Source organism: Manis pentadactyla, chromosome 7 (genome assembly GCF_030020395.1).
Source record: "Manis pentadactyla isolate mManPen7 chromosome 7, mManPen7.hap1, whole genome shotgun sequence".
NCBI lineage: Eukaryota > Metazoa > Chordata > Mammalia > Pholidota > Manidae > Manis > Manis pentadactyla.
The window spans coordinates 31192860-31205484 of NC_080025.1; the positions used below are offsets into that span (position 1 = coordinate 31192860).

General features: G+C 47.8%; 1 non-coding gene across 1 annotated transcript; it reads right to left on the reverse strand.

Annotated features, from left to right (window-relative positions):
* Positions 1 to 11051: 11051 nt before the first annotated feature.
* On the reverse strand, positions 11052 to 11186 carry LOC118908315 (small nucleolar RNA SNORA1). The gene has a single exon (XR_005023140.1). It is a non-coding gene; the product is annotated as a small nucleolar RNA SNORA1 (small nucleolar RNA).
* Positions 11187 to 12625: the final 1439 nt, after the last annotated feature.

Sequence of the window (12625 nt, forward strand, 5' to 3'; positions counted from 1 at the left end):
TTCTCTCCTTTCTTATTCCTCCTCCTCCATTCTTCATATGTTGGGTGTTTTGTTCTGTGCTCTTTTTAGGAGTGCTCCCATCTAGAGCAGTCCCTCTAAGATACCCTGTAGAGGTGGTTGGTGGGAGGCAAATTCCCTCAACTTTTGCTTGTCTGGGAATTGTTTAGTCCCTCCTTCATATTTAAATGATAATCGTGCTGGATACAGTATCCTTGGTTCAAGGCCCTTCTGTTTCATTGCATTAAATATATCATGCCATTCTCTTCTGGCCTGTAAGGTTTCTGTTGAGAAGTCTGATGTTAGCCTGATGGGTTTTCCTTTATAGGCGACCTTTTTTGTCTCTCTGACTCATTTTAATACTCTGTCCTTGTCTTTGATCTTTGCCAATTTAATTATTATGTGTCTTGGTGTTGCCCTCCTTGGGTCCCTTGTCATGGGAGTTCTGTGTGCTTCTGTGGTCTGAGAGGCCATTTCCTCCCCAAGTTTGGGGAAGTTTTCAGCAATTATTTCTTCAAAGACACTTTATATCCCTTTTTGTCTCTCTTCTTCTTCTGGTACTCCTATGATGGGAATATTGTTCCTTTTGGATTGGTCACACAGTTCTCTTAATATTCTTTTATTCCTGGAGATCCTTTTATCTCTCTCTGCATCAGCTTCTCTGCATTCCTGTTCTCTGATTTCTAGTCCATTAATGGTCTCTTGCATCTTGTCCATTCTGCTTTGAAGTCCTTCCAGAGATTGTTTTATTTCTGTATTCTCCCTCCTTAGTTCTTGCATATTTCTCTGCAAGTCCATCAGCATGGTTATGACTTTTGTTTTGAATTCTTTTTCAGGAAGATTGGTTAAATCTACCTCCCCAGGTTCCTTCTCAGGAGAGGATGTGGAAGTTGTCTGGGTTAGCCTGGTATGGATCAAATTTTTTTGCCTTTTCATGTTGATAGGTGCAGTGGTATGCTATTGACTCATCTGTCAGCTGGGAGAGCCAAGACCTTTTCCACTTGCTCCTGGCCTTTCTTTCTGGGACAACAGCGACCCCTAGCGGCTGTGTTGGGCAATTGCGTGTAGACTGGGTCTGTTTCTTGCCCAGCCGCTATGGAGGAAGCTCCCTTGCTGTGGGCGTGGCCAGCCTCAGGCCGCTGCTCTGCTATGGCGGGGCCCTGGAGGGGGAACGGACGGGGGGCGCTGTTTTTCGCCGTGAGGGGTCTCAGAGATGCTGCCCTGGGGGTTAGGGCTCCCAGAGTTCCCCAGGATTCCCAGTCTCTTGGCTAAGTGTCCCGGGACGCTTCTGTCCTGCTGTGGGGTCCCTGTCCCTTTAAGACTTTCAAAAAGCACTTGCTTTTATTTGTCCCAGGGGCGCCAGCTGCGGGGACCCGCTCACAGGTCTTACTGTTTTGTTTCCCTAGTATCCAGCACCCCACACCTGGGTGCGGATGGCTAGGGCTGGCTATTTAGCAGTCCTTGGCTCCCTCTCCCTCCCCGCTCTGACTCCTCTCCTCCCACCAGGAGCTGGGGTGAGGGGCGCTCGGGTTCCACTGGCCTGGGACTTGTATCTTACCCCCTTCGCCAGGCACTGGGCTCTCACGGGTGTAGATGCAGTCTGACTGTTGTCCTGTATCTTCTGGTCTCTCTTTTAGGGATAGTTGTATTTGTTGTATTTTCAAAAATATATGTTTTTGGGAGGAGATTCCCACTGTCCTACTCACGCCGCCATCTTGGCTCCCTCTAGACAATTGATTTCTTTTTATAGTTGAATGATATTCCATTGTCTGGATGTACCACAATTTGTCCATTACCTACGGAAGGACATTTCTTTGCTTCCAAGTTTTGGCAATTAGGAATAAAGCCTCTATAAACATCCATGTTGTAGGTTTTTGTGTGGATCTAAGTTTTTGATACATTTGGGTAAATTCCAAGGGCTATGACTGCTGGGTCATATAGCAAGAGAATGTATAGTTTGTTAAGAAACTGCCAAGTGGTCTTTGAAAGTGGCTGTACCAGTTTGCATTCCCACAAGCACTGAGTGAGAGTTCTTGTTGCTCCACATCCTCACCAGCACTTGGTGGTGTCTATATTTTGCATTTGGGCCATTCTAGTAGTACCTCATTATTGTATGAATTTGCAATTTCCTAATGACATATTATTGAACATCTTTTCATATACTTATCATCTGTGTGGCTTCTTTGGTGAGGTGTCTGTTCAGGTCTTTCACTCATTTTTTAATCAGGTTGTTCATTTTCTTAATTATTGAGTTTTAAGAGTTCTTTGTATATTTTGGATAACAGTCCTCTATCAGATATAATAAACCTTTTGCAAATATTTTCTCCCAGTCTGGCTTGTCTTCCAATCATTCTCTTTACATTGTCTTTTGCAGAGCAGAATTTAAAATTTTAATGAAGCCCAGCCTATCAATTCTTTCCTTCATGGGTATGCCTGGGGTGGTGTATCTCAAAAGTCATAGCCATGCCCAAGGGCTTCTGGGTTGTTCCCTATATTATCTTCTGGAAACATAACCTAGATATAAGTTTTGCATCTCACATTCAAGCTTATGATCCATTTTGAGTTAATTTTTGTGAAAGGGTAAAATCTATGCCTTGATGCACTTTGGGGGGATGTGGCTATCTAGTTGTTCCAACATCGTTTGTTAAAAAGATTGTCTTTTCTTCATTATATTACATTTGCTTCTTCATCAGAGATCAGTTAATGACGTTTATGTGGGGTTATTTGTGGGTCTTTAATTAAAATACGTATATTGAAAAGAAGGGTTAAAAAGTGAATGGCCACTATGCACCCACCAGATTAGTAAAAATGAAAAGGATAAAACATATATAAACAATCTGCAATAATATAAAGCAATTGCAATTCTTATAAATTGCTGGCAGGAATGTAAATTAGTTCAACTACCTGTGGAAACCTCTTGGTATTATCCAGCACAGTTGAGCTTACAAATATCCTATCACCGGACAATTCTGCTCTGTTATCAACCTTGAGAAATACAGACACATATGCCCAGAAAACATGTACAGGTGTGTTCACAGCAGTAAAACCAGTAACGGCCCCAAACAACATGTCATCAACAATAATGATACGTAATTTGCAGTATGGACAAATAAAGGAATTCTACACACCAGTGAAAATGGAATCACTCCAGTTACATGCAGCATATGAATCTTAAGAAGGATGGTCAGTCAAAGACACCAAATGTACAGGGAATCATAGGACACCAAATACGGGGACCACAGAGGAAAGCCACTGATGAATTAGATCTTATGAAAATAAAAATCTTCCTGTCAGAAGACACCATTAAGAAAAATGGAAAGTTTGGCCACAGGCTAGGAGATATGCATATTTGCAATACATGTACCTGACCAAGAACTTGTACCCAGCATATATAAAGAATGCTTACAATCCAATAATAAGACAAATGACTCAGTCTTTGTAAAATACAGGAAGAGACTTGAGCAGACACTTCACCAAAGAAGATAGATGAATGACCAATCAGTATTTGAAAGGATGTTCAACATCATTAGTCATCCACAAATGTAGAAACCACCATGAGATCCCCTCTCACGTGACTTGAGTGAAACAGACTGACCTTACTGCACATGGATGAGGACATGGAGTGGTCTGAACCCTCATACACTGCTGGTGGGAGTGTACACAGTACAACCATCTGGAAAAGCAGTGTGGCAGCTTCTTAAAAGTTAAATGTACTTCCCACATACTTTCCTGCAAAACCACTCTTAGGTAATTACCCATGAGAACCGGAAGCCCCTGTCTACAGATATTCATAGCAGCTTGATTCGCAAATGCCTGTCCCTGGAGAGAGCGTAGCAGCACTGAGTGGGTGAACAAAGGTGGTGCCCCTACAGCTGGACACTCGCTCTACAAAAAGGAAGTACTGAGATATGACGGCACAGAGGCATCTCCAGGCACTCTGCCAAGCAAAGAAGCCCATCCAAAAGTAACTTCTGGATCTTTCCATCTATATAAACTTCTAGCAAAGGCAAAACTATAGTGACAGAGAGCAGATTGGGGGTTGCCCAGGGGTGGGGGAAGGGATTGCCAGCAAAGAGGTACCAGGGCCCCCCTCAGGGTGGTGAAACGTTCCATATCTAATCAACACTACTCAAAATGCACACATAAAATGGGTAAATTTTGTTGTAATATAAATTATCCCTCATTAGCTTTGATTTAAGAACAAAACAAGAGGTAGTTGAACACCCATGTATGGAGCAGTTTATCCACAATAGCCAAAAGTCGGAGCGAGGCAAGTGTCCATCAGTGGGTGAATGGATAAACAAATGTGGCGCATACACACAATGGAGTACTACTCAGCCTTGAAAAGGAGGGTCATTCTGATAGCTACAGCATGGATGAATCTGGAGAGCAGTATGCTGAAGGACATAAGCCAGACACAAAAGGACAGCTATTGTGTGACTGTGCTCATATGAGGTCCCTGGAGCCATCCAATCCACAGAGACAGACAGCAGAGTGGCAGTTGCAGGGGGCCGGGGGTGTGGGGGGAGACTGGGGAGTCAGTGTCTAGGGGGCAGAGGGTTTCAGTTCGGATAGAGGGAACATTCTGGAGATGGTGGTGGTGGCTTCACAACAGTGGGAATATACTTAAAGCCTCCGTACACTTAAAATACCTAACATTGTGAAATTCATTATGTATATGTTACTGCAATTAAAAAAAAAAGAGGAAAGAAAGAAAGGAGGCCCAGTAGAGAAGAGCTAGGCACCAGTGTTTTCTTCCCAGGTCTCTGCCGCCTGGATCGCCAGGGCCGCAGGCCTGCGGTAAGGGTGTCCCCCACCGGGCAGCAGGGCCACGTGGCTGGTGGCAGAAGATCTCAAAAGCCACTGACTGACCCAAAGGCAGGACGAACATGGGACCACAGGGGGGAAACAGAGCCATCTTAGCTAGGTTCACACTGGCCTGGACATGGGTGCCCCACTGAGGTCCTCAAGGAGGTGACAACCTCCAGGAGACAGACGCAACCAGAGGTGCTGAAATGATGTTTTCAGGAGCAACTGACTAGTCATTAATAGTAAGTGAAGTAGGACAGCTGCACATCAAAGCATTAAAACTGCAGCAAGCAGTATGTATGCAGTGAGCAGTGAAATCCCGTTCCCTTCAGCAAGGGCAGGCTGGTTAAGACTTCTCTTGTATCTTTCCAGACATTTTCTATGTCTGTGTAGGCTTAGACAGATGCATCTGTCTGTAAATATGTGTGTGCCTCTCTCCTAATGCCTATTGTTTATCACCCAGAGGAAAGCCTGCCATCAGTACTCATTTCATTTTTATCCCTTGCTCTGTCTTGGAGAGGTTTTCTGTATCACTACATACAGAATGGCCTCCTGTTTTTTTTAAAAGGCTGCATCATTTTCTATTGTGTGGAAATGCTTCCTTTATGCTCACAGGCTAACTCAAGCCCTTGCTTTTTCCTGTGACCTCTAGGTTTTTTCCTGCTCAACTGCTAGCTGGAGCCCAGGTGCTAAATACCAGTATTTTCTCCACCAGGGGCTTTGTAATAGATGCACTCACTAGGCTTGTGAATGAATGAAGAGACTTCCGCCTGTGAACATCCTCTGGTCCTGAAGATCTCCCTGACCTTGATATCTGCTTTCACTCTGCTCCTTCTCCTTTGGGCTTCCTTCCTTCCTGTTCATTTTCTCTGCCTTCTGCCCTGCTCAGCTTCTGGCTGCCTTCCTTCTGAAATGCCTTTAGGGCGATGCCGGCTCCCCACAACCTTCACCTTAACTGGCCTTGACTTCTTCTCTCACTCAGGGCTGCGTGTTCACCCAGAGGGACTTTCATCTTTTGCTTGATTAGAAACCAAACCAAACCTACCTTTAACGGTTAAACGGAATGCATCGCAGCTCACAGACACATTTTAAACTCTCTGTGTTGACACATATTTATTTCTGTAGATGTCTACATTGAAAGTATTTGGCAATTGCGTTTAGTCATACTGGATGAGAAGTAGACTTTTAATTCAGAGAACTTCATAGAATCTGAGACTATTTGAGGTGGAAGGCACTTTGCAGAGAGCATCACCTGTCAGAGATGAAGGAGCCCCGGTCAGAGAGGTCTGGGGGCTTGGCTGTGGTCACACAGCTTGATTGACATTTTGAGGTTGTGTGTGATCGTGTATACGGAAATACATCTTGTTCACTCACTCAACAGACATTTTCTGAGTTCTGTGCCAGACGCTGGCCAAGGATGAGGTCCCAGCAGTGGAAGGACAAGAGAACCCCTATTGTCAGAGACTTGCTGAGGCTCAAGGAGCCATCTGTTCAAGTCCCAGAGCAGATGCCTGGCCAGCTCCTCTGAGCTGCTGCCAGGGCATGTGACAGTATGACAGCCCTGCTCACACCCAGAGTATGGGCACTCAGGTAAGGACCTGAGCACAGGGTGCCCGCCACAGTTCCCACTTTGCTTTTCCTGGGCACCTTAGAGTAGAGGCCGCAGAGTTAGTGACCTCTGCCTTACAAGCACTTCGCTCTCGTCTCCTCACTGGTGGCCTTCCCCCAGCTCAGGGCACCCCCTGGCCCCATTTTGGGGGTCTGTGAGTAATGAATCACGTGACTCTGCTCCCTCTGGGTAGGTGTACTGAACCTGCACCTTCAGTCAAAACTTCCCCAAAGTGGGACCTCGGGTGCTGAGGGGGTTCCCTGCCCACCCCAGGTGGGTGGCTTGTGCTCCCCACTCAGCAAGTCAGTCTGCACATTCTTAGCTCAGTATACCAGCTAAGCCCAAAACCCACACAGCTCCTGCGAGGAAGGACTCCACCCTCTTCTGCCCTGGACTCCACTCCGGGCAGCCTGGGCAGAGCTCCCTCATGTGTGTGCGTGTGGTGGCGTGCACACGTGTATGCGTGTGTGTGTGCTTCCTCCATGACACTCCCCCACCTAGGGGCCATTTCCGGGCCACCTGTGGAATGGGGTGCTCTTGGCTGATGGCGCCTTTGCAAGTCCCTCCTGCAGCCTGTATTTTTCTCCGTGTCTGAGGGGCACTGGGGACGGGCACCTCGGGTGAGCTGCCGACTGCCGACTAGACCCCACACTGACACGCCCCTCAGTGCGCTGCCATGCAGAGTTCTGTGTCCTCGCCTGAGCTCCATGTTCCCTGGAACCGCCATCCCAGATATCTTAGGGACAGCTGGCCTTCCCTGGTGGTCTCTCCTGGCACCCCTGGGTGGCCTCGAGCAAGTCACTTGTCCTCCCTGCAAATTTCCCCCTCTGCAAAATGAGGCTGAGAGGATCTTGCAGGGGACATCCTGTGACTCCACCAGCCAGCCCCAGGTTCGGGAGGCAGCCCTCCACTGGGACTTTGAAATCCAGAATGAAATTGAAAGGGGTAAGGGGGCGCTGAAATCTTGCAGACCCCATTCTGTGATTGCCTTTCCCTCGCGATGAGGGAAGTGAGAGGACGCTGTGAGGGACACCGGGGCCCTGGGGAGCAGAGGTGTGTGTGGACTGGCCTCCTCCCTCCCATCTTCTCCACGTGACCCACAATCACACCCCTGCTGCCCTGTTCTCACACAACCCTTAATTCCAAAATTGGGAGCCCAGAGCAGCCATTTAGAAATTCTAGGGGGAAGAAGTGAAAAGGTCAAGAAAAGGCCTTTGACCAAAGAAATGCCAGGCCTTGATGATCTAACTGGATGCAATGCCCAAGCACTAACTAGCCTCATAGGAATGAAAATGGGCAAGTCCACCCGCACTGTAAAAGCACCAGAGGAAAATCACTGTTAAGGAAATGAATCCTCAAAAAGAACGCCTTTTTTTTTTTTTTTTAAAGGATCTTCTAGTAAAGCAACCATCCTCTCTTTTTTGCCTTCTTCCTTTAGTTCAAGGTTTTGGCATTTTAAACTTTTTATATATGGAGTCTTAAATCAAGGCACACAATTACAGAAAATTCGCTGAAGAGAAAAAATGCATTTATGCCTCTCAGGGTGTGTTTTAAAGTACGAAACAGAAGGGCAGGAGGAAAAAAATTACATGCCTTCTGGTGCCACAAAGAGGTTAAAGAAAAGATAAGGCTTTTTGCAGCTGGATCGCAGGAAAGGTGGGAGGGCAAACAGTCTGCGGTAAATGAGCAAGCACTCTGTTAATGAGTTCTGATCGGAGTCCAGTTTCCAAGCCCATTAAAAAATCTTTAGTAAAAATAATCAGAGAAAGAACAATGAGCACCAGGATGTTCTAGGGGCCTTGCAACGGCAGTTGTGGCTTTAACGAGTTAATTAATTACATACTAATTATATTTGTTGATTACACTACGTTAGCCGGGTGCCTGCTCCGTACGGCCGCTGCTGCAGCCTTGGGGAGAAGAGGGTGAACGAAGCCGATGCAATCCCTGCTCTTCTGGCGCTTGCATTCTAGCGGGGGCGCCAGCTGAGGGATACACCCGTCATTTAAAACATGGCCTGATGGGCGCGGTGAGTGCCCAGGGGCAAAACATGAGCAGCAAGGGCGTGAGCCGGGGGACGTTCCAGACGATTAGGGAAGGCTGCTAATGGCTGGATTGTGTCCCCAGATTCACATGTTGGAGCCCTAACCCCCAGTACCTTAGATATGACTATCTGGAGACAGGGTCTTTAACAAGGTGATTAAGTTAAATGAGGTCATTAGGGTGGGTGGGCTTGGAGGAGTCCCGTCTGTACGCCCAGGAGAGAGGCCTCCGAGGAACAACCCTGCCGGCCCCTTGCTCACGGTCTTCCAGCCTCCAGGACTGTGAGATCATAAATTTCTGTTGTTGAAGCCGCCCAGTCTGCGGTGCCTTGTTACGGCAGCCCCGAGCAAGCTACAACAAAGACCTCACTGAGGAAGTAACTCGAGTAGACATCAGAAGGGAAGGGATGATCTGAGCAGATGGGTGTTAAGGGTGTGAGGTGGACAGCAGGTGCAAAGGCCCTGAGGCAAGGCTTGATCCATGTGACTGGAGCAGAGCAGCAGGAGAGGCCAGAGAGCTGACAGGGTGTGTGGGGAAGCTTTGGCTTTTACTCTGAGATGGGAAACTGGTGGCACATTTTGAACAGAGAAGAGTGCGATGGTTCAACTTATATTTTAACAGAAGCGTTCTGGCTGCTGACCTGAGAAGAGATGTAAGGTAGACAGAGGAGGAAGCGGGGAAGCAGTCAGGTGGGTGCTCAGTTCTCCAGGTGAGAGGTGGTGGTGGCTTGGACAAGGGCAGATAAATGGATGGAATGGATAAAGAAACTGTTGTGTATTGTGGAATATTACACAACAACGGAAGAGTCAGCGGCTGATACAATCAACAACATGGATAAATCTCAGACATGATGTTGAGTGAAATAAGTCCTAAATGTTGTATGATATAAATATATTTATGGAATGATTCCATTTATACGCAGTTTAGACATAGGGTGCTGAGACATTGCCTCTCTGGATCTGAGTGGTTGGGAAATTGTGTTGAATTCTGGGTATAACTTGAAGGCAGAGCCAGTGGGATTGGCTGACGAGTAGACATGAACTGTGATAGAGTCAAGAGAGCTCCACGTTTCTGTTCTGAGCGACTAAAGGGTGGGATTGCCATTACCCAGGGAAGCCTAGCCTGGGAGCAGCAGGCTGTGGGAGGGGTCAGGCCTCGGCCTGGAGCTTATTGGAAGCCTCTGGGCTCAGAGCCCCTGTTGGAAATCCAGGCAGAAGGTTGCCTCCACAGCTGGACCCTGGCCACTGCGCTGGGGAGGGAGCAGTGGGAGAAGCAGGTGTGGGAGTCTAGACCCCAGGGCCAGGGGTCTCCCAAGCTGGGCAGAGGGAGGGTGATCCAGGGGGTACCCCGGGCCCCAGTAGGGCAGATGGTGCAGCACAGGGGGGCAACAGGAAGGCAGAGGAACCTGGGCTTCAGGTGCCTTGGGAGCCGCAGAGCTTCTGTGCTTGGGAAGTGAGGTCACAGCAGCAGGAGGGCCGGTGAGGGGAGGGCAGGAGAGGGCAGGGAGGGCCTGGAGGTGGCTGAGGTGAGGGCGAGGAGGGTAGAAAAGCCACCCAGAGTTTTAAACCCAGCAGGGCCTGCTCTGAATCAGGAGACTGGACTAGGCCCTGAGGGCCTTCGGCTTCTTCCCCGCCCCAGCCTTGCCTCATTCACAGACACTGACTGTCTGCGTGGCCTTCACCAGAGTGCTCCGTGCCCCAGACAAGGGGGAGTAAGCCGCCCTCACCTCCTTGTCCACCAGGGAAATGCCATGTCCCCAGAACCCCCCGCCAACCTGTCATCGGAGTCCCTGAACTGCTTGCAGAACAAAAGGGTTTGTAGCGACACAGACAGACCTCAGGTCCTGGTGGGGAAGGATGCCCCCTGCTGCCTCCGGAGCTGCTGGACAGGAACCCAAGCAGGATAGAGTGAGGAGACCAGTGGACGCCATGGGGTCAGGAAAATGCCATCAGTCCAATTACAATATGAGCCAAGGCTCGAGCAGACACTTCAGGAAAGAGGAGTAAAATGGCCAATAAGCATATAAGGGGAGCACAGCCTCTTTAGTCATCTGCAAGTACAAATTAAAAAGCACAGTAGGCCAGCACTGCTCACTCACTGGAGAGGCTAAACTCTAAACCATGACAATACCAACGAGGATGTGAAACAACTAGAATTCTTATTTTTTTTAACCGTAAAGGGTTGTTTTTATTATGTAATATAGACAACATAAGTCAATAAATTTTTAAAGAACTTAGTGGTACGGTGTGATTCCTTCCACTGCCAATCGCTTTTGCTTCCCCAAAGTGAGGCATTATCTTCAATAAAAATAGTCCTTTTAAAATCAACTTTTGTTTGATCCAGTTATTATCAGTCAGTCCAATTTTCTTTTTGCTCAGCTTCTTTGCTCTCCATGAATATGGACATACTTCAAAAACTCCCCACCTGTAATCTGAGTTCCATTTCTTCAAGCAATTTACTTTGGGGCCCTAGAAGTTAAATTGTAGGAAGTAAATTGCTATTTTGGCTAATGACCCACAACATAATATATAGATATTCTCTAATTATCTCTATCAGTCATATTTCATCCAGTTTTTTACTCATGAGCCTAGCAATGAAGTATTACAGGTCTCATTGTCACCACTGCAATAAAGCAACTGTGATGGAAGCATGACCTGCCTCTCAATGTAGCCACATTAACAATTTCTGGACACCAAGAACAACAATTCCCATGTTCATCTAAAATGAGGCTAGAATTCTTTTGTGCTGGTTACGGGTGGGAATGTGAATTGGTATCTCCACTTGGAAAGGTGTTCGGCAGTGCTCAGTAAAGCAGAATCTACGTATGGCGATCCAGCCACTTCAGCAGAAACAATGTGCAAGAAAGCTCCATCCACAGCAGCCTTATTCATGGCGACTGCCAAGTGGAAATAACCCATGTCCGTCCATATGAAAATGGATGAAGAAATGGTTGAATATTCATACCACAGAATATTACACAATAGTGGAAAAGAGCAAACTGCAGATACAATCAACAACATGGATAAAACTCCGACATGATGTGAAGTGAAAGATATGCTATACGTTGTATGATTTATATATAGAAAGAGTATGATTCAATTTAAATGAGTTTAGGATGCTGAAACATTCCCTCTCTGGCTCCGAGTGGTGGCCCAGAAGGGCACATATTTTAATTGTTTGTACAGGGAGGGGTGGAGAATAGGGGCTGCCATAGCAATGCACCCACACCTACTGAATCAGAAGGCACATTTAATAAGTTCTCGAGGTGATTTAAGTGCACATTAAATTTAGAGCTAATTTGGAAGAAACACTCTGGAATCTAATGGGCAGTTGGGTTGGGGGTGAAAAAGAGAGGAAGCAGGAAGCTTGACAGGACCCCTAGTGTCTGGCTCAGGTGAGTGGGTGAATGGTAGTGCCACTAGCTGGGAATTGAGATGCCAGGGGGGTGACAGTGACCGGGATGTCTGACAGCGCCATCTAGGAGGCCCAGGATCACTGCCCGTCAGCCTAGGAGAGGCCAGAGCCGGTCTTACCCAGTACTCATCTGCATGGGGTTGCTACTTAAAGCCATTTCTGAGATCATGGAGGGAGAAACAATAAACCGAAGAAGGTCCAGGACAGACGTTTTTGTTCAAGGCCTAAAAAGAGCATTTAGGAGACAGGAGGAGAACCAAGAGAGAGTGGGGTCCCAGAAACCAGGAAGCGCACCACCCGGCCAAACGTGCCTGGGGGTTTAAGTGCAACAGTGCCGTGACTATAGGTTCTGCAGCATGGGCTCAGGGTGAGGAATGGGGGGCCGAGGGAGCCCTGGCTGCTTTCCCTGCAGCCTGGCCGTGGGGGAAGGGAGAGGGTCATTACAGAGTCATGACTTGTCAGCGTCCATGGGCCACGTGGAAGAAGCAGGGGGCGAGGCAAGCGGTGGGCTTCTGGGGAGGGAAGGCATGATTGTTGGCCACGTTTTCTGAGGAGGTCGAGGGGGATGAGATCCAGAGGACCCGCTGAAGGAAGAGCCCCGACCAGGGGTGGGTGAGACAAGTACGAACGGTGAGGAAGGGGGGAAGCTGAGGACGCTCACCTTGTGGCCTCCATTTCCTCTATGAAGTGTAAGACAATGGCATCTATGAGAGTGACAAAGGGGGGACAGGGGACAGGGCTTGAGGGTGACAGGAG